The following is a 25,891-nucleotide window of genomic DNA, read 5'->3' as shown; positions in this document are numbered from 1 at the left end:
TTGAATTGCATTAGGAAAAGTTACAGCAGTACGTCTCATAAAATTTACTTTCTAATGCATTTATTTTTACCAAACACACTACATAATATTAAAAAATGATAGCTCGGTGCATTCGTTAACCTAAACGTTCTATTTCGGTGCGAAAATGTCACTAAAGGGAATTATAGCCTCAAAGTGGTCTCCTAAGGAAAAATAATCAAATAATAGTTAAAATAATCAAATAATAGTTATGAATTTTGGAGGGAAAAGAAGAAAACTAATTTTTTAATCATATTTTTGGCTTATCTTCTTATAGCTTTACTCAAATTTCGTTGTATGTGGAATTAAATTCCACATCCAATGAGTAACCGTTATGCATACTTTTGAGATGACCCACATTGATAAAAATTGAATATACTTTAAAAAAATGTGTTCAATGTTAATGTATCTTTAGTGTTTATCAATATGGGTCTTCTTAAAAGTATGCATAATGGGTACTCATTGGATGTGGAATTTAATTCGGGATCTAATGAGTATCTACACTTGAAATTTGAGTAAACCTATAAGGATATAAGCTAAAAATACAATTAAAAAAATATATTTTTCTTCTTTTCTCTCCAAAATATTTGCATGTACCTCTTTTTAAATTTAAAGGATTTTGATTGGTTTTCATGTTATGGCATGAAAATTTCATGGGCACTTTTAGGTTGAAATTTTCTCTAATATATGACAACGCACCGGTGCAAAATATTATGTCGATGTATCGCAATGAAAAATAAAAAATAACTAATGTGTTTGTATGTATTCGAACTGAAAGCAGTGCGTCAAGTCATTGTGCGCACTGTGATCAGTGCTTTCTTGTTTTTGTGGCACACCATGTTCAATGCATTTCTTTATTTTTAATTGAAAGTTACATGTCCATATTTATAAACACATTTTTCATTTAATAAAAAAATTATGTTTTATGTATGAGGATGATTTATTTTATATGCTAATAATGTGGAGACCTCAATAAAGGAAGGAGCAACAAACACAGGAGTAAAGGGTGGACCAATACAATATGGTCTAACCATGGGAAGCATAAGAGAGGGAGAGAAATTTATACCTTCACCTTATTACCACGATGACCCAAGGCCTCTTGAGGAATGTAGGCCTCTTTAAGTACTATGAGGAGGATACATCCCTAAAGGGGCACTCTGGGTTGTTGGCACAGTTGATACGACGGTGGGATTTCCACCGACAAGCTTTTCGTGATGGTCCTAATCAGTGGTGTGAGCCCATTGAGGAGGAAATTTATTTTATCACTAGCTTATCCGGGAGGGGGCACATTTTCCCAATTCCCTGATGTCCCCCATGGTGTTGCAACAAAGAGTCAATTTGTCTACTCTTAAAGATATATTTGGGATCATGTAGTACATGAAGCATATTTTTAGGTTACTAGTGGACAACTACGAATCGCTTCTCTTGGTGCAGAGGAGGTTAGGTGCCTCTAACTATTAGTGAGTACCATTTCAAACTATACTAGTGATGGGAAATTCATTAGTTTCCCTCTTTTCTTTTATGTTGATTGTTTAGTGTAGAGGTCACAATGTATCAAATGGTCTGTCATTTTTTTGCAACAATTTTTTATGGATTTAGATAGATGTCGTACTACGATATATGAGATGGAGAAATTCTGATGAAAAGAAATCTTGGGGTAAGCCCAAAATCTCCTTTCCTGTATAAATTTCGAACCTGGGCCTGTGGGTTATGGCCCACTAAATCCCATCGGAAGCGTTTTAACCTTTTAATAATCCCTTCTATTTATTAACGTGGATCTACATTAAAACCAAGCCCTCTATATATAAAGATTTGATACCTTTTCTTCCACATCACCAGCAAATGAAGCTCCATCACAATACATAATTTTCACCCTATTCCAATTATATAAGTCTGGATTTTCCGAAGGCTTGTCGTTCAGAAGGCCTACAAATTCAAGCAACTTTTCCATGTGAGCAGATGAACCATGATGTGTTATCGCTTTCAGAGTGCAAGACTTTGTGTCATTACACCATCCTCCACCCTCAAAGTCAACAAGCCAATTGTTTGCTCCTGAACCAGACCCTCTGTCAAAACGGTATGCCGGAAAACTTCCATCCAGACAAACAGCTCTTGTACTCGCTGCTCTCTCCACAAGCGTCAGACCCACTCTCAGGACATCATCATTAGTTCTAGCACACGTAGACCCCACTCGGGCTGCATCCAGTACTGTTGTATAAAGGCAGACGATATCAATCACAATATATGCAAAATTATACAATAATTCTATGCCGTGAGATCTTTTCCTCGAAGCCATTAAGGTATAATACCATTGCACATGCTACAAAGAACAAATCAGCAAAGGATTTCAATCTTAATTTTAAACTGCAACAACCCATAACACGACATACAAAAAATTGATAATATATGTATTTCTGATTATATACAATACAACTAAGGCATTGCAGCCTTAATCGCTCAATCCACACCGATTACATTGTATTCTCTCTCAAGCCCCCCCTATCTCACACATACAAACGTGCTTATAAAGTATTTACAAAGGCGTGAATCTGTTACGATCCACAAAAATCTCTCCAGAAATCACTCAACAAACTCCATTAATAATATGAATTTTAACGAAAATATGGTTTTTGTGCCCACGTCAACTTCGCTCCTCTTCGGATTATTCTTTGATTAAGGAGGGGTTAGATGCTCCTGCATCAGACTCCCGAGGAAAAAAAAAATATTGATGACCTCCTGGTCATATACTTCTCTTGGTCCTCAGCAATTCTATCCACTGTATCTCTTCAGTGGAACTGCCTTCATGATCTTCTGTGAGCTGCAACCAACCTCTGCAGTAACAGTCTCCTTCTGTTACACGATACCTCACCAAGCCCTCCGCACTCGGTCTTTTGGCATCCTTCTGGTTCTCTTCTATGGAACCAATTGAGCACACCTTGCTCTAGGTTGCTGCAAATCTTCTCACCTTCCGCTGCCGCCATCTGCACGACAATAAGACCATAAACTCTCCAGCTTTAACTCAACTGTACCTCTTTCCCCTTCTGCTTGCATTCTTCTTCTCGCAGGAAATACTTTCCCTGCTCTGATACCACTTGATGAAAAGAAATCTTAGGGATTTGCCAAAATCCCCTTTCATTGTAAATTCTTCAATCCTTGACCTGTGGGTTATGGCCCACAAGTCTCTTCGAAAGCATTCTAATATACTGTTTAAATTACAGCCGTGGATCTTCATTAAAATCGAACATCCATGCATAGGAGACAAACAATATGGAAACAATATATGTGTGAAGTCTTAATACCCCATGGCATGCATAATTAACAAACACACAGAAGCATATAATTCCGCTCCAATTCATTTGATACGGTCTCAAAATATATACAGCCACCTCTGTGAATGTCGCCGTCTACATCATCACCCAACGCCAAGTGATGCAAGTCTTCACTGCTCCCATTCGATACAATTTCGATTCAATACGTTCTCCTCCGATCTGTTCTAATCGGAACCGAAGACCAGCCAGAACGCCGATCTGATGCGATCCCTTTACTTTTATTCCGATCCGATTACACAACGCCGATTCAACTCTTGGACCGATTCACATCAAAACTGACTTCTCCGTCGTCGAACTGACAACATTGCACCATAGCTGCATTCCATTTAACGCTTTTCTTCTGCATTGACACCAACGCTATTCAACAATTTCTCTGCCCCATGCGATGATATTCAGGATCAGACAGGCTTTTAAGACACGGCCTCTTCATTTGACGCTCAGTCCTTCCTCTATGGCAATTACATAAAACTCAGGTTTTATTCAAAAGTCAAATACCAATAATAACATTCCTACAGACGTTTGCAACAGCGCTTTCAACAGAATACTCATACAGAACAATTAAACGTTATTTTGGATCTCCATCGATCCTATGACTGATCGATGTCGATTGATAAACTCTCACGCAGAATTAACTCATAGATTTAAACTACAAATCCATCGCTCCACACGCAGGAAACCAACAGAATATATTATTTAATTATATACAAAAAAATGCTTACATCTAAGGCATTGCAGCCTTAGCCAAACAATCCACACCGATTACATTGTATTCTCTCTCAAGCCCCCCCTATCTCACACATACAAACGTGCTTATAAAGTATTTACAAAGGTGTGAATCTGTTACGATCCACAAAAATCTCTCTAGAAATCACTCAACAAACTCCATTAATAATATGAATTTTAACGAAAATATGGTTTTTGTGCCCACGTCAACTTCGCTCCTCTTCGGATTCTTCTTTGATTAAGGAGGGGTTAGATGCTCCTGCATCAAATTCTCTTTTGCTTTAGAGATTTTTTGTTTATTTTTTCGGAGGTTTCTAGAGACGAGAACTACTTTTGACCATCGCCCTCCTAGACCGATGGCTGAGGTATCGATTCATATGTGGGGCGAGATGATTCCCAAGAGTGGCCAACCGGAGTATCTATCTAGGATTTCCGTCGAGGCACCGAGGTTATTGGCCAGTGAGACTGACCACATGTTTTTCTTGGTGTCGTGTCCTTACATGGGGATGGATTGGTGACAATTTCCCAACATCCTCTTCACACCAAATGAGCCTAAAGATGATAGAGGTAATTTTAGTGTTTTCTTTAAATTAATCCAGTTTCATTTTATTATCTTAATTAATTATAATAAAATTTATTCTAACACGTTTGTTAACTTGTTTTATTAAATTGTTCAATGAAATTACTTATTTATAATTTTGTAGATATTGCCATATTTGTTGGGGACATGCTTCCTCCCCCACCGGATGCAGATGTGAAGATGGACAACATCATAGCAGGTGAGGCACATCCTCGGATGCAGATGGGCGCGGGCATGCATTCGCATAGGGCTAATGTCAGATTAAGGATGGAGCATTTTGATCGAGTTTGTAGACTTTTGGTTGAGGAGGGAGTCTTCCCTGCGACGACTCGAGACATTAGGGCAGATCCTAGGCTTCTAGAGATCTTGAGGGACTGTCTATACGATATGATGAGTCTTATGTGTCATATCATCAGAGATACCAGGTTACTAGCAGCGAGGAGGGATGGGCATACAACAGATAAAGAGTCTTCACCCAATACTACCCCATCGGATGATGATGAGGGTACCGATGATCCTTCTAGTAGCAATCCACCTCCTCCTCATTCACCTCATGGCCCAATATTACTTGTTTCTCCTCACATAGCAGACCAACCACCTTCTCCTCAGATAATAATAGTGAACTAGTATTATCTCCCAATGGCCTTATGTTCATAATTTCGTAGTTTTCATATGATAATTAGACACATGATTCAGACACTATTGAAAGTTGTGGATGTGATTTTATGCAACCTTAGCTTTAGAGATAACAATTTATGTAAGGAAATAGAAGCTCCAACAATACTCCCAGCCTCTAAATGCATTCTGCAAAGAGTAAATGTTACACACTTTGTTATTCCAAATACGTAGTCGATCAGTGAAAGTTCTTATCGGTATGAGCAAATGAGTTATCTGTATCACTATAAATAACTTATTTCCTCACTCTACTAGCCATTTCAAATGTTTGTTGGATCATTTCCTTATTGTCACCACTTACCACTATTTTGTGTTTAAAACATGTTACAAAATTTTGTATCGGAGATAAAGCTGACATCCAGATTTTTTATCAACCCAATATTTTAATAGAAAACATTATTGGAGGTAAATATCAATCTTTTCAACATTCAATTCACCAAATACGTGTGTGTGCAGGTCATCTCATTGCGTATCGTTCAGATTGTAGCAGTATTATGCTATTGATCTACCTAATGATGCCAACGAGGATACAATTAACATGGATCTTTGTAAAGATGATACATTGTACTAAGTACCAAGGTGCAGACGAAGTGAGGGGATCGCACAATGTATCAATGTTTCATTTCCTTGCTCCGCACATTTGTTCTACCATACAACACGTCTTCCTCACGCACATTAAAAAGACACTTAATTGAATATTCGATAATTAGTATTTAATTCACAAACGTAAGAAGTGAGAATGGGCGCGCGAAAGAAATTTCTCAACGGGAACTTTATGCAGAAGAATGCAACATTGTGAATGAAAGTTTGTGCTACACTACGAATTAAAGTTTTTGTTCCTTGCTTAGCACACTCATTCTCCCACACAACGCTCCTTTCCCACACACATCAAAAAGACAGTTCATTTAATATTATATACTAAGTTTCTACTTAAAGTTTAAATAATTTCATCTTCGCGGAATAAAGTTCCCTCTGCAAGCTTTCGTGTGGGAGAGATGTGTGCAGAAGGAGCACCGAAACATTGCAAGAAAAACTCTCTATGCCTTGCTACGCACACCCGTTCTCCCGCACAACACTACTTGTTCACACACACTAAAAAGACATTTAATTTGATATTGCATAATCATAATAATAAGTATTTAATCCATAAATGTGAATACAAACGCATAGTATTTGAAAACCTTGAATACTAAGATTCATTATTTCTAGTTTATAAATCACTCTTTCTAGTTTTGAAAATCGCACATCCCACATCGATCCACCAAACATTACAAATTTTAGTTTTTGTTCCTAGTTAAATTATTTTTTGTGTCTGTCGAGTAAAGTTCCCTCTGCACCCTTGTTCTCCCGCACATACCCCATCCTCCGCACATCCTTCATTCCGCGAAAATTCACAATTTTATGCAATTGTTTTCCACACAACTAAATATGTAAAAGTTTTAAATGGAAAAGAGTTTAAATAAGAGAAAAACGCATTAGCAATACCTGCCTTGTTGCCATTGTTAGAGAACTAACTAAAGAAACACCCCACCTATGCTTACATAAAGGACCTGCTCAGAGCATTCTATCAATGTTAGTGTCAGAGCACTCACCGACAGAATGCCCACACACAAAATTATCCCTTTTTTTAAATGATTTGTCAAACACTTATAAATACCAAAAATAAATCGCCCTCCCCTAGGGGAATTATGTCGCACCAAAGTTCGCTCAGCCAATGGAAAATTATAAATAAGATTTCCAAAAATTAGAAAATTATTTTTGAATTTATAGAAAAATAGAAATATTCAACATTTTCTAAAAACTTTGGTTATTTATAGATCTAACCCGAAATATATGATAATGGAAATAAACCCAGAAACAATAAGAGAGAAATAGATAGAAATGCTTCTTTATTGATATCAAACCCTTAAGGTAGGGCAACACCATACATTCACTCCTTAAGGAAGGAGAACGCTCCACAAGCCATATGCATGTTCATACAATAATCCTTCACTATTCTTCACGTGGAGTCTCTAGCCTCTATATAGGCCTCATACATATAATACCATGGATCATTACCATGGTTCCCTCATACCATCGACTAATACCATGGGCCCATTACATTATTACTAACTACTTGTGGTCCCTTACATGATATGGGTTAACCATCTTATTTATTACTATGGCCCATCCCATTATTACATTATTACCTTGGGTACCTCCCTCGGTACCCCATATTATCCCCCCTAGGTATATAACATTCCACCCCCCTAAGCATGTTTCGTCCCCGAAACATGGGAAGAACACAAATAATAAGATCTACTCAAAAGAGTAGTCCACTGGTACCATGCACGTGCATCTAGCCATCCAAGAGAAAGGTGAACCCTCGATTTTGCTGGTGCCTCGCTCGCATGAGATGGAAGTTGACCGTGGTAGCTCTTATGTGTTGATGTGTAGTAGGTGGAACTTCGCTCCTCTCTATCTGTCGTGCAAGGGTTGTTGTCCTTGTGGCTAATTGGTTGCCAGCTTGATGGTTGTCTTGCGGGGTGATGTGGGTGATGATATGTTGAAGTTTTAACCCACGGTGTCTTTTTTTTTAATTCACCCCTTACTGGAGCCTGACTGTTATGTTTTGGTGCCTGTTGTGGTGTCTTCTCTTCCAATATTACTTCAACCACTGAGCCCTCCTCAGATGTATCAGCACCTGTAACCTTTTCTGCTTCAGCCTCTGTTTGTGTTTGATTGTCGATCATCACTGGCTCATCATCTAATATGTCAGACCTTGGAACATCTTCTGCTTCAGCCTCCTTGGACTCTACCTGTTTATTAATGGAAATATCCTGTAATGTAATTTTCTTCTTTTTATACCAGAGCTTCAGGAATTTCTTCTGTACATTAATATTGATAGTACCCACTAATTCCATCCAAGGGTGTCCCAAAACAACATCCATGTTATCCATATCTGAAGCATAAAAATCACCATGAAACACATACTTATCCATAGAAAGCTTCAAATCCTTATAAATTTGAACATCCACATCATCCACCTATGTGTTTTCAATGTGTTTTTCTGGAACTTGCAATTTTTTTTCCAAATTAACATTGATAAAATTATGCTTGCAACTAGGATTTATAGAAACAACAATCTTCTCTTTCTGAATCAATCCATGAACCTGCAATAAGGATATACCAGTAGGAAATAGCCCCACTTGTTTCTCTTTATCTTCTTTTCTGGCATTAGACCATCTGTCCAAAAGTAATTTTTCAAATTCTTCATCGGGCAGGTTGGAACACTTCTTTTGGTTAAGTAATCCCCACCATGTGGTCGCATCATCTCTAAAGAATTGCACTAAAAACCATTTCCAATTGTTTTTCCATAATGATTTCTGTTCTTTTATGTATTCTTCAATAGTAGGACCATTATCTTTCCTTGTAAAAAATTCCTTGCTAGAAGCCATGAAGGTTTGAAAAAATTTCACTTACTTGGTGAAAATTTGAAATTGTCACAGTTTAGTCAATATTGCTCAGAATTCGTATTATGACCTGTTTTCGGAAATAGAAAAATCATTCTGCATCTGCCTATGTGATAAAAATCTTGATACAGGCACTAGAATTTCAGATCTGTGCTGCAACTGTCCCGCCGTCACCAAAATTTCTGCAAAAAGTGCTGATTTTAAATCAGCGATATCTCCCTCATCCGGACTCCGATTCGACTGATTTTTTTTAAATTAGGTATTTTTTCACAAATATTCCAAATCTACAATTAGATTTTTCAGATCTTGCACTAGGACGTCCAAATCTGCGCCGCAAATTTGCTGCCCCGAAAAATTGTCTACAACCCCACTGATTTTTAAATCAGCAATATCTCCTTCATCCGGACTCCGATTCAACCGATTTTTTTTTTGAAATCGGCTATTTTTTCACAAAGAATACAGATATGCAATTATATTTTGCAAATATTTCACCAAAACATACAGATATTATCTGCAAACTCGCCGCCCCCGAAATCCTGAAAAAAAAAAATTCTCCACTTTTGTGCTCAAGAAAGTGCTCTGATACCACTTGTTATAAATCTAACCCAGAAATATATGATAATGGAAATAAACCCAGAAAAATAAGAGAGAAATAGATAGAAATGCTTCTTCATTGATATCAAACCCTTAAGGTAGAGCAACACCATACATTCACTCCTTAAGGAAGGAGAACACTCCACAAGCCATATGCCTGTTCATACAATAATCCTTCACTATTCTTCACGTGGAGTCTCTAGCATCTATATAGGCCTCATACATACAATACCATGGATCATTACCATGGTTCCCTCATACCATCGACTAATACCATGGGCCCATTACATTATTACTAACTACTTGTGGTCCCTTACATGATATGGGTTAACCACCTTATTTATTACTATTGCCCATCCCATTATTACATTATTACCTTGGTACCTCCCTCGGTACCCCATATTATCCCCCCTAGGTATATAACAGGTTAAAATTGCAAATACTCGGCAAAAGAATACAGAGTCAATGCACTTTGGCCATGAAGTGAACGCTATAGTCCCCGAAAAAACAAGGACTAATAAAGTCAAAATCTCAAACCCATACTTTAGTGACATAGTATCACCATGTTAACATTGTTACCTGATTAAAATAGTTACATTAAGAAAAGGATTGAGTATTTCTAAATATACCATAATGTTATATCTCAAAGCAACTTTTGCAATAGTTGATCTAACGATATAAAATTGGAGGCAATCAAAACTTTAGAGATTTTGTCAATTCCATTCAAGTGATGTATTTACTCTAATTTTGTTATTGTGTTGGGGAAATCTACAAAAGTTAAGCAAATAAATAGACTCCTTTCTTATTCCTAATAGACCATATGGAATAAAATGATTACATTAGACTACCATTCATGGTCTTTGGGTATTACGAGCTTTCTCACTGCCAACTAATAGAGACCATTTAATTGGGTCTTGCAAGTATTAATGACTAGCTTAATTTCATGAAAATTAGAGCAACAACTCGTTATGGCTCTTATCTCAAATGATGTAGGCACTATGCATACACAACAAGACGAGAATGTGCACTAGGCTTAAGTAAATCGAATCGATGGGTCATTTCATCCATTATCCACCATAGGAATAGGATGGGTAATAATAGGTCGCATCTCATCGAGAACAGGTTTCATTTCAGTCACTAACAGTGCATTTTCAACACTTTCCAACTTATATAGAGACATTTCCACCGTATTCTAGATAACTAAAGTTCCTTACAAGCAACTAAATTTCCTTTCCTTTTATTAAAGAATTACATGACTATACAATTTTTACCTTCTTTATTTATTAATACTTATAATGAATGAACATATTTCTTCAATTTCATTTTAACTCTTTATATTTTATGAAATTGTATATAATTGATTGCGTCAAAAGGGTCTCTCTAGTCCAATATGAAAGACTCGATGTTGTAATGTCATGTTTTGTAAACATTTTGACTTGGTTAAATAAAATTAAATTAAATTAAAATATAAAAAATATAACAAACTAATGCTTATAAATATTGTTACAGTAGTTCAAGTAAAATAGAGGTCATTGAGTCAATTTACCGTTGACGGTTTTTTTATCTTCGGGTTTTGACAACCCAAGGTATTCTTATGTAATATATATATATATATATATATATATATATATATATATATATATATATATATATATATATATATATATATATATATATATATATATATATACATATACATATACATATACATATACATATACATATATATGCAAGCACACGTAGTCTGAGTAATATATGAAATGGATTTTTTCTTTGCATTTTTTCTACTTAATTTTAACCAAAATACAACAGAGCTTTTTAAAAACTTGAGTTTAATTTGTTTAATATGTACAATTTGAGTGCCCCGAGAGTTTTTCAGGGCACTGAATCCATGCATTCAAAAAATTATTTTAAATAACAAAAAATACAATCTTTCTTGAATATATATCGCTAGATTTTGGTGTGTGTGTGTATATATATATATAAACCAACCTAGATCCATCTTAACTCTGGATTTATTAAGTATAAGTGTTTATAGGGATCAAATCTCTCAAGGTGAAAACGTATTTTTTGAATGTAAAACTTGAGGAAAGGTTTGCACCTAAAGAGATTCGATCCCTCTTAACACTTGATAGATCCAAAGTTAAGATGGATCTAGGTTGGTTTAACTTTGGATCTATCAAGTGTTGAGAGGGATCAAATATTTTTAGATGCAAAGCTTTCCTCAATTTTTACACTCAAAAAAGGTGTTTTCACCTTGAGAGATTTAATCCCTCTCGACACTTATAGATCTGTTGTTAAGATGGATCTAGGTTGGTTAATAGTTACAAAAAAAAAAAAAATCAAAATATTTATCCTCATAAAATATAAATATTTGTGTGTGTGTGTGTGAAAAATATTAAATTCTATATTTTATTTGATACATTTTAAATAATCTCAATATGTAAAAAAAAATACCTCACCATAAAGTTGATATGATTATTCTTGAGAAAAGAGAGAGGTACCATAATCAGGGATAATTTTAAGAATGGGACTTTTTTCTTTGAGTATAGAAACCTTGTGAATCTTACTAGTGTAATATGCAAAGTGTAATATGTTTGGTAATATTTCTTGTAAAAACATTCAAATTTCTAAATATTTTATATAGCCTCTATAATTTTTTGGTGAATTTATAAGGTAAATAATTGTATATTATAAAATTTGGGTGAATCATTTTTTTAAGTCAATATCGTATTGCCTCACAAAACATGTTATCTGGAACATCAATAATCCCACCATCTTAAGCATTCTTATCAACAAGTGATTTCAATTTCCAACAGGAAACCATATATTTGTAACCACCTACCTATAGAATAATTTTTCCAAAACTCCAAGAGTATTAACAACCATATCATAATTAAAGTTGTCTATTGTGGAATCAAAAAACAAAAAACTACCAGCAAACATTTCAAAAGCTAGGATTCAGAAGAGTAACAAATGTCGAATCCTTCACACTGGATCATGGAGGAGCTCACGTGGCAATAATGCATGGAATATGACTGTCAACCTAAACTAGCCGAGTATCCATTCTTTGAAGACAAATCCATTGGTTTTTTTTAACATGTTTCACATCCTCAAGACTTGCAATTACATTATATCTTTTAGTCTGCTTCCTAGTAATGATCTTGCCCAACAGGGTTTTCATTTTGCATTATAGTGATAAGGCATTAAAATATTGCTTTTCCCTTACCCTGACCCAACTCAAGAGAGGGAAAAGGAAACAAAAAAAATTAAAACTACACTAGTACATAAAAGGCCTAGTAAGAGTGGAAGGAGAGCTACCATAGTGCAAATATAAAATCTCACTATGACAACTACACAAACGAAATAATAACCAAGCCCATGTGAGAAACCAATAACATAAGCAAATACTCATGGCTAGCAAGAGTCTCTACGTACCAATAATGATAAAATCAACCAAACCGTGGTGATCTGCAACCTATATATGGTTTAAACTCATAACACACCTCGTTAACCCTGAGTCACAGCCCCAAATTTTCCTTCACACAACTAACATACAACTTCACTCTGACCTTTTTTCCCTCCAGAACCGCTCCAAGGGGCGCCAAGCAGTTATATTCCCATATGATGTTTAACTAGTCACCTCTTGTTAATCTAGTAATCGCTAGAAAAGTTGTCCCAACCTCTTTTTCAGGGGCTCGCCACCCACCTTTCCCCCTTCGAATGCGGCTTAACATGGTTGACAGAAGGTTGTATGCTCGCATGATTTTGCATGCACGGGGGTGGCCACACTACCGCTCCATTTAAATGATATCACCTCCTAGGGTGGTGGGCATAGTCCCCCACACCACAAATATTTTTGATACGCACCCCCATTAGGGATGGGTGAATCATTCTTGAAAAAAAACGGAAATTCATAGAAAAAAAGTGTGGAAATTTAGCCAATTTGCAAAGTTTAGCTCCTAAAATTTTCCTTAACCACAATTTACCTCTTACACCTTATCTAAAGACAAGTTTTTGTAATTTAAGTTCTTAATGTTCAAGAAAAAAGCCTAATCATGTAAGCTTCTTATTGCACCAAGAGGCACTCTCAAGCCTAGTATGGAGGTGATGTTGTAATGATTAGTCATGTCCTGTCCTATTATGTAAACAAAAGTAATAAAAATAACCATACGTTAAAATAAAAATTACATATCAACCCCATGGTATTTACCATGTTATTCACCCATGGTATTCATGTGGAATAAAGCATATTTAAAGGGGGAAAGACCATACTATATCCATATTAACTCCAGATCTATCAAGCACTGAGAGGGATCAAATCTCTTTTCATTCTAAAAGAGGTTTACACCTCAAGAGATTTGATCCCTCTCGGTGCTTGCTAGATCCATAGTTAAGATGGACCTAGGCTAGTTCAAGATTCAATAGCAAATAAATGTCGACCGCATCTAATATGGGCCTCATTCTTTCTTTAACTACTTCATGAGAGATATAGTTATTGAAGCTTATATTTTTTCATTTCTATTGAAAGGCTAAATTTTGTGAATGTTTATGATTGTCCAACAACTTCATTTTTATTGATTTTATTAATTTTGAAGTGTGAGAATTATAGTTTAATATGGTTTAATAATTCATTTAAAAAATAAAATAAAATAAAACATATGTTTTTAATTTATGATTGTTTTTTAGATCATAAAGAGTATTTGCATTAAAAAGGGAAGAATGAGAAGAGCAGATTCAGATATGGAAGCCTTCAGTGAAACCATTACTAATTTACGCCTAGTGGATATAGACACAATCAATGGGATTCATACCTGGAATAACATAAGAGGAGGGGTGCACCAAATAGCATGCCACCTAGACCGGTTCCTAATCTCAGAACAGTTGATTAGCAAAGACATCTTCATAGAAGCATCGATACTCCCATGTATGAGGTCAGACCACTGGTCGGTCTGCCTGGAAGTGGATCTAAATGATCAACCCAATAACAGGCCATTTAGGTTTCAATCTTTTTGGCTCAGGAACCTTGATATCCTAAAAAAAATTGAGGAATGGTGGACACAAAGTGTTCAACAGGGCAGAAATAGGATGCATACCTTCCAACTGAAGCTTAAAGAACTATAAAAGAGGCTCAGAAAGTGGAATAAAGAGGAGTTTGGTCACATCCTCAAAGACCAAATTTCACTCAGCAAGTGTATGGCGGACGTCCAACAAAAAATGATAAAAGATGGAAGGTCAGAAGACCTGGTGTGGGAAGAAGGATTACTGGTCAACCAGATAGAGGAAAGAAGACAACATGAGGAAATCATGTGGAAGCATAAATCGTGGGTTCAGTGGCTGAGGAAAGGAGAACATAACAAGAGATTATTCCATAAAGCTATGGTGCATCACCGACAGCATAATCGCATTTACTCTCTTAAAGATGCAGAAGGACAACACAAAATACAACATGAAGAAATGGAAGGACTTTTGGTCAACCATTTCAAAGACCTGCTTACGGAGAACGCGGACAATAGAATGGAAGCCATCCAAAGAATCACACAGCACATCCCCAAGCTGATAACGAATGACCAGAATATGGCCCTGATGCAAGCTGTTACCAAAGAAGAAGTAGAAGAAATAGTGAAATGAACGCCAAAGAACAAAGCCCGAGGCCCGGACAGATTCACTGCTGAGTTCTACCAAGCCACCTGGCCATTCATGGGACAGGACATCTTGGAGGTTGTGGAGGAATCAAGATGTAATCAAAAGGTATGTCCAAGCCTCAACTCTACTTTTATTGCTTTGATTCCTAAGTCTGCTAAGTCCGAGGATCCTCAAGGGTTTCAGCCAATTTCCCTGTGTAATGTCATTTACAAGATTATCGCCACTCTAATTGTCAAACACCTGAAACCCCTTCTTCCCAGTCTCATTTCCCTTGAACAAACCGGCTTTGTATAAGGTCGCCAAATCCTCAATGGCTTTATTTCATCCCAGGAGGTAGTCCATTCCCTCAAATCCCATAAGCTCTCAGAAATGATGATAAAACTGGATCTTTCCAAAGCTTATGACAGACTTAGTTGGGGATACCTTACGAGCACTCTCAAAGCCTATGGCTTTGCCCAAAGATGGATCAACTGGATCTTAGCCATGATATCCTCTCTGGTCTTCTCCATCCTGCTTAATGGAACCCCCACTACGACCTTCAACCCATCCCGAGGGCTGAGACAGGGGGACCCAATTTCACCCTTCTTGTTCATCCTAGCAGCGGACAGGCTGGGCCGGTATATAAAGCAGAAGGTCCACACCTCCCAGCTCCAAGGGCTAAGAATATGGGGAAATGACATGCCTATCACCCACCAGCAATTTGTGGACGACATTATTCTCTTCTATCAAGCCACCCTGAGGGAATCCTGGAGCATAAGAGATATCCTTAACACCTTCATGGAAGCCTTGGGAACCAATATCAATAACGACAAATCCTACATTTTATTTTTCAACACCCAAGGAAATGTTAAGACCTACCTTGCTAGAATCCTTGGGTTTAGCTCTAGCAATTTTCCATCTAAATACTTATGTATGCCGCTCTGAGATAACCCTCTAAGAAATAATTGCTGGCAAAACATACTCCAAAAATTACAGGGCAAACTCAAGTGTTGGACCTTTAGATCTCTAAATATTGCGAGCAGAATAGTTCTCCTCAAAGCAATTCTATAGTTGATCCCTATATACCAACTATCTAGAATGGCGGCCCCAAAAGGAGCATGCACCAAGATGGTAGACATTTTCAAAAAATTCCTATGGGGAGGAGCCCAACAGACCAAGAAATGGGCATTGGTGTTGTGGCAAGGCCTAGTTAAGAGGAAAGAGGATGGCGGATTAGGACTCAGAGACCCATACCTCCTGAACCAAACCATGGGAGCCAAACTATGGTGGTGATGGATGAACGGGTTAGTTGATCTATGGAAGGAAATATGGACTCGTAAGTATAACATGCCCGTGAGAACTGAGGACATCCTCAGATATCAAGACCCTCCCAAGGGCTCTGCGATTTGGAATCTAGCGGCCAGGAATTGACACCTTATCCATTAGCATGCCTTCTAGGAGGTCTGCAATGGAAAAATAGCTCGATTCTAGACGGAATCTTGGCAGCAAAGAGGGAAAATGGTGGAAAAACAAGAAATCAAGGAAATATATCAGCAGACCCAGGATAGCAATACACAAGTGGTGAAACAGTATTGGAAGGAAGAGCAGGGGGAGGAAAGTTGGCGAAGATGGAAGACAACAGAAGACTGGGAACAGTCGGTCGACACAAATCAATGGGGAAACTTAGATAAAGAATTACGGACAAGGCAGATAACGATTCGTTAAGACCCATACATTTTGAGATGGGGCTACACCACGAAAGGAACCTTCACCATAAGTGAAGCCTGCGATATCCAACCCTGAAAAGAACAAGAAGGACAAGATATCATATGGAAAAAGGTTTGGAATGGGGGGTGGCGACCAAAGGTAACTCACTTCCTCTAGATGGTCAGCAAAGGATGCATATTGACCTAGGATCAGTTACAGAAAAGAGGCTTCCAGGGGCCCTCCTTCTGTAGGTTATACCGCCAACACAGGGAAGACATGGAACATATCCTCAACAACTACCCATTTGCAGAGCAGAAATGGAGACAAATGCAACGATTTTTTAAAAGGATTGATAGAGACCAAAACAACATCAAAGGAACAATCCTATTATGGCAAACCCACATCTACTCCAGCACTGTAGTAAATAGGGCTTGGAACCTAGGCCTTGGATTCACCCTATGGGCCATATGGAAGGAGAGAAACCATAGAATTTTCAAGCACAAAACAACCTCGCAGGAAAAAGTATGGGAAGGTATTGTCCAGAACATAAGGGAAACAATCTTGGCAGAACCATGGCACGAAGAGGACTAGAAAATGTCGCCCCTAGAAGCCCAAATATTACAAAAGCTAAACCTAGCATCGAGGATGATCGACAGCAAAGCATGGAAGACAAGCAATGTGGGCATGAGCTCTGGGTCCCATTTTACCCCTCCGGAAGAAGGGTTCATAAAAATCAACTTCAATGCGACCTCCAAAGGTAACTCGGGAGAGGCAGGCCTCGGGGGCCTCTTTAGAGACTCCCAGGCCAACACCCGTCTCATCTATGCAGAAAGTTATGGGATTGCCAGCAACAACGAGGCGGAGTTTGCTGCAGTTCAACAGGGCCTCCTAATAGCTGTCAGAATGGGGTACAGAAACCTAGAAGTGGAAGGGGATTCAAGCTTGGTAATCAATACAGTGGCAAAATTAAACAATGGCACTAAGTGGGACAAACTTAGCCAGAGTTGGAGGACTGCAAGACTGATCCAGGAGATAGGAGAAATCATCCCCAAATTTGACTACATTCAGGTCAAACATGTCCGGAGAGATGGAAACAAGGGGGTTGATTTCTTGGCTAACTGGGGGTGTAACCATCAGCAGGATCAAATGGAAAAACAATGGCCAGTTCGACCAAGGGACACAACCTTTGAAACCTTGGAGGCAATTCTAGAACAAGACCTCAGGCAAAGCCAAGAGAGCCGAAGCTAGGCAATCCAAGCTACCGACCCGGATGAGAGAGGGTGTCAAAGGTGACAGGCTTCGAGGTGACATGGTTAGTACCAGGACGATAATTACCATCGTCCCCCACATGCTCAAGGCAGGGGGTGCGGTGTCCTTAGCCATGAATGCATGGTCAGTGGGCTGGCAAGGTGGCAGAGGGAGGAATAAGGCAGGGTGGCGGAGATGGGAATGGCATTCGACGTGCCGGGCAGGAGAAATTCGCAGTGGAGAAGGAAGGCAGCTCAGAGCGGAAGAGAGGCGGAGGCACCTTGTCTGCGGGTTAGCAACGACTCTCTGGTATGTAGTTCGGTCTCGTTCCTGTATCATTTCTATGCTCTGGTTGGGTTCCTGCAACAATTACATGCGCTGGTGGGGGTTTCGCTGGGGGGAAGGGAGAGGCAAGAGGCCGTCCCAATGGGGCTTAGCACTGTCAGGGAGAAACAAGGGGAGGAAAGGGAGGGCCATGGCCCGACTCTGCGTTTTGTTTATATTGCTTTTAAGCCAGAGTCTTGGCAATGGCATGGATAATGTTGGGTCGAGCAGAGATACAGGCCCCTACCTAGTTGCTCAGACCAGGGGTATAGGGGATAATAGGCATGTCATGTCTCGGGGGCTGAGTGGTGCTGGAAGAGGTAAGAAAGAGTCATGGGTAGGGGGTCAAGACATTAGCTATGTCAGTAATTCGTTGAGAAAACCTTGGCATTTGCATATGCATGGTAGCAAGGGCGCAACTAGGGACCCCAGGCGGTATAAGGGACAGAGGGGAAAGCATAACCTTGGCAGGCAACTACTGGCTGAGGGAGTTGCATGCGGGTATGATAACAATCACAGAGCTGGGCTCCAGACGGGCCTGAAGGCTTGGCTCCAGCTGTAGTGGGATGACAAGCAGTTGCACCATGGCAAGGGGGAGGGGCATTGTGAAGAGCTTGGGGAGCCGTGCTCGAAACCCAATTCCCCTGGCCACTTGTGGGCACTGGGATACCTTAACCCGCAGTAGGCGAAGCAGGGTAGAGAGGCATGGCATGAGCAGTTGCGTCAGGATGATGCGAATGGAATGATGAAACTAATGTTGTTTTTCTATCCACGGGGCATCACGACATAGGGCATGGCTCTAGCAAAGAGAGGGTGTGGTCGTGGATGTAGGGGCCCAGCCCCCCGAGCAGCCAAGAGACCGAGCGCGATGGAAGGCTGCAACAGCCGTAAACCTGCTGAGAACCTCATAGCAGAGGCAGTCGCGACTTACCAGGATGAAATAGATGAAGGTATCTGTAAGATAATTGACGACTGGGAAGCTGAGATAAAACAGGAAAGGGAACCAGATGAGGAGATAGAAGACTGGAGGACGATGGTTCCTGACCCAGGGAATACACGAGGTAGAATTACGCAATTCAAACACACCTTGTACTTGTACTTCTTGATGAAAAGTCTGCTTGGAAAAGCGATGGAACAAATCTATGTGGGGATGGCAATCACAATGTAGGGCCTGCCCAGTTATAAAAAAGACATGGAGAAAATCCTATTTCAGTTGCACAAACATGACATCAGGATGGATCGTATTAACCATCACATCCCTTGCATTGTGGAGCTATATGGAATTCCAAAGGCAACTGTTGAAGATCTTGCTCCTGTAGCCTCTAACTCTGATGATCAGAATGTCAAGAAAGACTAGTTTCATTATGCTTAGTTTTTGTTTATGCGGGTAGCTTTTAAATTTTTTGTTGCATATGTCAGTTGTTATAGTTATATAGTATTTGGACATGAGACTGAGACTTACCTAGCCTTGCTAGAAAGACTAAAACAATTTTGTTTTTAGATGGCGTATAATGTTGACCGGTGGACAACAGACTCGGTTTCCCCTCGGGGCAAGTTGAGGCCACCCGGTAAAACTATGTGGTGTAAATTTGCCTTTTATATATATAATAGAAAATGGATGGACCTGCCAAGCTTTACGAAAAAAAAAAAAAAAAGAGTATTTGCATTATATATTTGACACCTAGTTCACAACAAATACGTCAAGAATTATAGAGCTAATTCATCAAAATTTTCCAATTGTTCTCTCCTTTACAATATGAATACATGATTTTGTTCTGAAGATGAATAGATCTAAGCAAAGAAACGAAGGGTTTCGTAGTTGACTACCTTACAAAAATGCCTTAAAAAAACACAAAATTGACAACACATAATGGTAATAGGGAATTTTTTTACTAGATTTCATCTGTCATTGGGGAATTTTAGAAAGTATGATTTGGCCATTAATATTTCATTCACCTTTCTTCAATTTACACCCTCAGTGAGCATAACTATATGCTTTTCTATTTAAGTCTCTTAGGACATTGTTTTCCATATATTTCTCCTTTGGGAGGGAGCCTTTGACCAGTTGATGCAAGATTAGGAGAGAATCTCCCATAACCGTAAGCGTGTCCACCCGACGTTGTTTGGCTAACAAAATCCCATGGTAGAGATCATATATCTTTGCTTCAATATTTATCATACGACTTAGACCCCACGAGTACTTGAACACTTTGACCTCCTCGGGGCCATAGAGTACCCCTCCCCTTCCTGCCACACCAAATTTATAATTTCATGTTATAGGTTATGTTGTTTGACAATTTATAATTATTTTTTTAAAGTTCATGTAAATATTTATTTTAAATGAAAATAATAAAAATGTAATTATTAACTTTTAAGAAATAAATTTTAAAAATGGAAGTTGTAAAAGTTAATTTGCTTGTTTAAAAACATGTCATTTAAAGTAAGTTTATATAAATATTAAGGTGGGGAATGGTAATATAGTGATTGGGGATTTTCAAAATTTACATCTCCTTGAGGATGTTCCTCAAAAAATACAAAATATATATATATATATATATATATATATATATATATATTAACAAAAAATGCAAAGAGCTCAAATATTGTAACATCAACAAAGGTCTTTAGCTAACCCTTAAATGGATGTGACATTAACATAGATTCAATGATGATTGATTTTAAATTCTTATGGTGTTGTGGCTGAATAATAATTGTTTTTTATGGCTTCTCCACAATAGACATTTTGGAAGTTGACATTTCAAATCCAACAGTAGGATCCATCATTAGGACAAAAAAATACAAGGAGAAGGAAAAAGACAAGATCAATAGATAAATACAAGATTCCATAAAGGGGGATAAGCTACTAAGGTCGTCATGAAAACTATAAACAAGGTCGACTAGGAACCTAAAAACTAAAAACAAGTTATAAAAACCCTAAAAGCAACAAAATGGAAAAATTTTATAAAAACCCTAAAACCAATCAATTGTAATATATTGCGAGTTATATTAATATGTTAACAATAATGTAATTATTCTAATAAGCAATATCTAATTTATTTATTTTTTGACAAGATCGGATATTGATTGTATTTCCAAAAGGAGAAAAGGAGCATGCTCCTATTACATTTGATGGAGGTTGGAGTCAAGCTTTAGAAGGAAAATGGGAACGCAGTCCCTAATACTGTGCTTGAGTCCCAAAATTCTATTGGTACCTATAACTATTCTAGCATAATGCCTTACATATTGGCCTGATAATAAGATAAATTTACAAAACATATTACTTGATATCTATTGTAGTATTTGAAAATGCTCAGTGTTGGTTTACTGAGTGCTCCTTATAGGATTTCTGCTTTTTTCCTTGACAAACTGAATTTTCTCCCTCCTAGCTCAGAGTGGAGTTTTTGATGTAGGCCACAGCTTCTTCCAAGTGCACACATTTATTTTTTAATGCAATTATTTCCGCTTTCTGCCTTTCAATATTCTTCTTTTGGTAGCTGAATTCCATTTTCATCTATGTTCTTAGATCTTGAAGTGCTTCTTGGAACCTGTTGATCATGAACTTGACAGGTTGCACAACCATCATTCCTAGTTGCTTTCTCTATTGGGTTAAATTCGATCTTTATACCCTCTTTCTCTGTGATTTTGTAGAACTTCATGTGCCTCTTGTGTATGCTTTTCCTTTGCTTTTTGTTGTGTGTTTTGTTTTTCTCCTTCCTTTGTGATGTTGGAGAACTTTGTGAGACTTCCTTGATGTTGTTGGACGCACTGCTAGCTTTGAAATGGGTTGTTATGAAGGCTTCAGGGTTGAAATGGGCTGCTAGCTTTGTAATAGACTGGTCTTCTTTTATTTCTTTATCACACAGAGAAACAGAGCAATTGAAATGGGTGGCTGAGGGAGAGCTAATGACTGAGGATCTCGGATTTATAAGAACTAAGGATCCATTGAGATGGTGGGGAAATTTGGTAGCAGAGGCAACAATGGTCTTCTTATTACAGACTGCAGGTGGGGAGTAGAGCTCGTGGTTTGGTAAGGGAGGGCGATGGAGGTCACTGGAGTATGGGCACTTCTTGTGATCCTTTGTGCACAGAGGAGTGAATCAAGCGAATACACTTGTGGAGGGAGGCTCAGAGCGGTGACGAAAAGAGTAAGAAAAAATGGGTGAATGGCTCAGAGGATAGATCAGATGAAGAGAGTGCGTGGAGAGGATTTCCTGAGGTCTGTGAGAGGAATAATATAGAGGGATTTCTAGATATTCTTTGACAAAGATACAATGAAAAGGATTGAGGAAATGCTCGTTATTTAAGGAGGGAATTCTGCATCGATGGCTGTTGAGGAGAAGACAGTTCGCATCACCGTTCTGATACACAAGATCTTTATCCACCTTGGTCTTCAGACTGAAATCGAATGTGGATACTTTTAGGATTTTCTCTTGAGATACACGTGATTTTCTCATGAAATGAACTGTTGAAATATCTCTCCATTGATTTGTTGATGTCCTCTTTCTGATCTTTTTGTTGATGTTCTCTCTTTTTTAGGAGAGTGTTTTTTCTCATGGTGACTGATTTGATCTAAGGGATTGAATTGTAATATAGCTCCTCGTTTTCCCTGATGTCTCCTTCACTTCTATCAGTTGCCTTATTTGCATATTTGTCTACTTTATTATGATCTCTCAGAATATGCTTAAATGTAACCTTGCCTGCATTGTCTAGATTGTTTCTTATTTGTTTATATATCCTATTCATGGTTGAATTTGTAGGATTTTTATTGCTTGCCATTGCCTCTATGATGATCGTTGAGTCTCCCATTATTATTGGATCTTTGATGGCTCTCTTTTTAATTATCCTTGAGCCCATTAACAAGTTGTATGCTTCTTCTTTGTTGTTTGTAGTTTCTCCCAATCCCCATTCATAGGAGACCATCACTTTCCCCCATGGGTCGATTAGGATACCTCCCGCGCCTGCTTTCCCTAGGTTGTTTTTAGATGCCCCATCAAAGAACAAGCAATAACTTTTTTTATTTTCTCTCCAGTTTGTGAATTCTTCTTCACTTAATCAGATTTCCCAGTTCTGAGTTGTAGGAATATGCATGAGACTTTTTTTCTGTTGTTTTTTATTGTTGCTTTACTGATCCAGTCTCTTTCTACTTGTTGTAGGATATTGTAATCAATTGCAATATTGCCTTTCGTATTTTTTAATTCGAATATCAGGCCCCAATTTTTTGATAAAATTCTCCCTATTCTTGGTGTCTGGTCTTTGAAAATGCTCTTGTTCCTTGAGAGCCAAATTTGCCAACACAGAACTGCTGGAAAACATTTCCAGAACCTATTTATCGTTGCCTTTTTCTTTGTCAAGTAGGGGTATGCCTTTTCCCAACCTCGAAATAAATCCAAAAAAGTTTTGGAAAAATTTAAGTTAATTTCCAAGGGGCTTGAAAGTTGTTTCTAGCACTCTTTTGTTACTATGCAATCCAAAAAGAGATGTTGAATAGTCTCTTCTTCCTTTAAGCACATAGGACACCTGGATGGACCATGAAACCCTTTTTTTTTTAGGTTTTCAGTGGTGAGAATTTTCCCTTTTAAAAGGGTCCATATGAAGAATTTTATTTTAGGGAGGCTTTCAATCTTCCATACTGACTTCCATGGAGCCCAATCGTGTTGGTTCTGCTATTCTTGTAGAGTTGTGTAGCCTATCTTAACTGTGTAGCATCCTCCGCTTGGATCCCATGCAAAAGTGTCTTCTTCCTCAATGCTTGTTGGTGCTGCTCCTTTGAGGTGTTGCCTAAGACTGTCCCATTGACCTTTCAGATTTGGGGGAATTCCTGTGGTGTGCCATTCTTGCCAATTTCGATCTTCCCACTTGGAGATTGAATGAAGAGTTTTCATGCCTCTATCTTTCATCCATTTTTGAATGTCTTCGTGGCTCGAAAGGAGGTTTAGGGGATCCTTCCCCATAATTTTGTCCTCCCATATTAAGACCCTTTTCCCATTTCCTGGAATTTTAGAAATATGATTGTTGATTAGAGGTGTTGTCTTATTCACAAGCTTCCAAACTTGTGTGCATGGTCTAATTGGAATATTTTCAGTCAATAAATTTGTTCTCGATTGGTTCATGTATTTTGTGGCTAGAGTTTTTTTCCACCAGCTCTCCTTGCCTGTTATCATTCTCCATATGATTTTCATTCCTAATGCAACATTCATTAAGCCAGGAAGTTTTATGGATAATCCTCCTTTTTCATACGGTAATGTGACTTGCTCCCATTTTACGAGACTAAACTTTTGTTTTCTTGTCTCCCTCCCTGCCAGAGGAAGCCTCTTATTATTTGTTCCATTTGCTTATGAGCACTTTTCGGTGCCAGTATTGTAGCATACTGATAAATTGTGAGCGCCATGAGTAAGGCTTTAATCAGAATTACCCTGCCTGCCACGTTAAGCCACATCATACCACACTTTTGGATTTTATCTTTCATTTTTTCAACTTGTTTTATCCATATTTTTGCTTTCAAATTCTCTTTTGAGATGGGTAATCCTAGATAAAAGAAGTGAGTCCATCTTTCTTGAATAGGGATCTCAAGAATTTGTGAGATCCTTTGCATGATTCTGGGGGAGGTGTTCCAGCCATATATTTTGCATTTTGTGTTATTTAAGAGACCACCAGAGACCTGTAAAAAATCATCCAAAACTTTTTTAAATCTTCTATAAATTATGCTTGAAGCCCCTCCCAACAAGACAGTGTCGTCCGCAGATAGAGAGTGGTTAATGCTTTTGACTCCTCTTGTGATTTGGAGTCCTGTAATGTTTCTTTCTCTCCTTTGTTTTCTAGTGCTATGCTTAGAGTTTCTGCCATTATAATATAGAGGAAAGGAGATAGAGGGCATCCATGTCTCAAGCCTCTTGTGCTTTGGAAGAAGTCACTTGGTCTTCCATTTATGAGTGGTGCTATCCACGGGTCCGTGATGCATGCCTGTATTACCTCTATTATTTCTTTTGAGAACCCGAATTTTTTTAGAGAAGCCAATAGATATGGTAAGCTGACCCTGTCAAAAGCGTTAGCCATATCTATTTTTATGATAATTACTTTTTCTTTTCTTTGTATGCTTGAGAGAATGGCTTCCTCTACAACAATAACATTGTCGATAGTCTGCCTACTGGGAACAAAACCTCCCTGATTTTCAGATATTATTTCTGGGAGCACTTTCTTCATTCTATTTGCTATGATCTTTGTTACTATCTTGTAGGAGGAGTTGCAAAGGGAGATTGGTCAGAATCTGCTGAAGGTGGAGGGATTGGATTCCTTTGGAATTAATGCCAGATAAGATGATTTTGTGTTGCCTCCCATTTTTTTTTGAATACATTCCTTACCATTCTTAAGAAGTCCTTTTTTATGGTTTTCCAATGCTGCCTATAGAAGGCTATTGTGAATCCATCTGGCCCTGGTGCCTTGTCTGGGTGGAGGCTCCATATTGCTGCCACTACTTCTTCTTTTGAGATTTCTTTCATTATTTCTGCATTCTGTCCTTCTCTTTTCTTTTTTGAGTGTGCTGAAGGAAATTCTCATAATCTGTTATTTCTTCATTCGTTGTCAGGAGGTTTTTAAAGTGATTATGTGTTGCTTTTTTC

The 25,891-nt window shown here is 38.2% G+C and overlaps 1 pseudogene; it reads right to left on the bottom strand.

Annotated features, from left to right (window-relative positions):
• Positions 1-1,816: 1,816 nt before the first annotated feature.
• LOC149231545 (pectin acetylesterase 3 pseudogene) lies at positions 1,817-2,314 on the bottom strand (annotated as a pseudogene).
• Positions 2,315-25,891: the final 23,577 nt, after the last annotated feature.

The sequence above is a fragment of the Pinus tabuliformis genome, chromosome J (assembly GCF_031772625.1).
Source record: "Pinus tabuliformis cultivar Carrire ecotype Pingquan chromosome J, CPIR1, whole genome shotgun sequence".
Classification (NCBI taxonomy): Eukaryota; Viridiplantae; Streptophyta; class Pinopsida; order Pinales; family Pinaceae; genus Pinus; species Pinus tabuliformis.
This window is presented reverse-complemented; position numbering and strand designations above follow the sequence as displayed.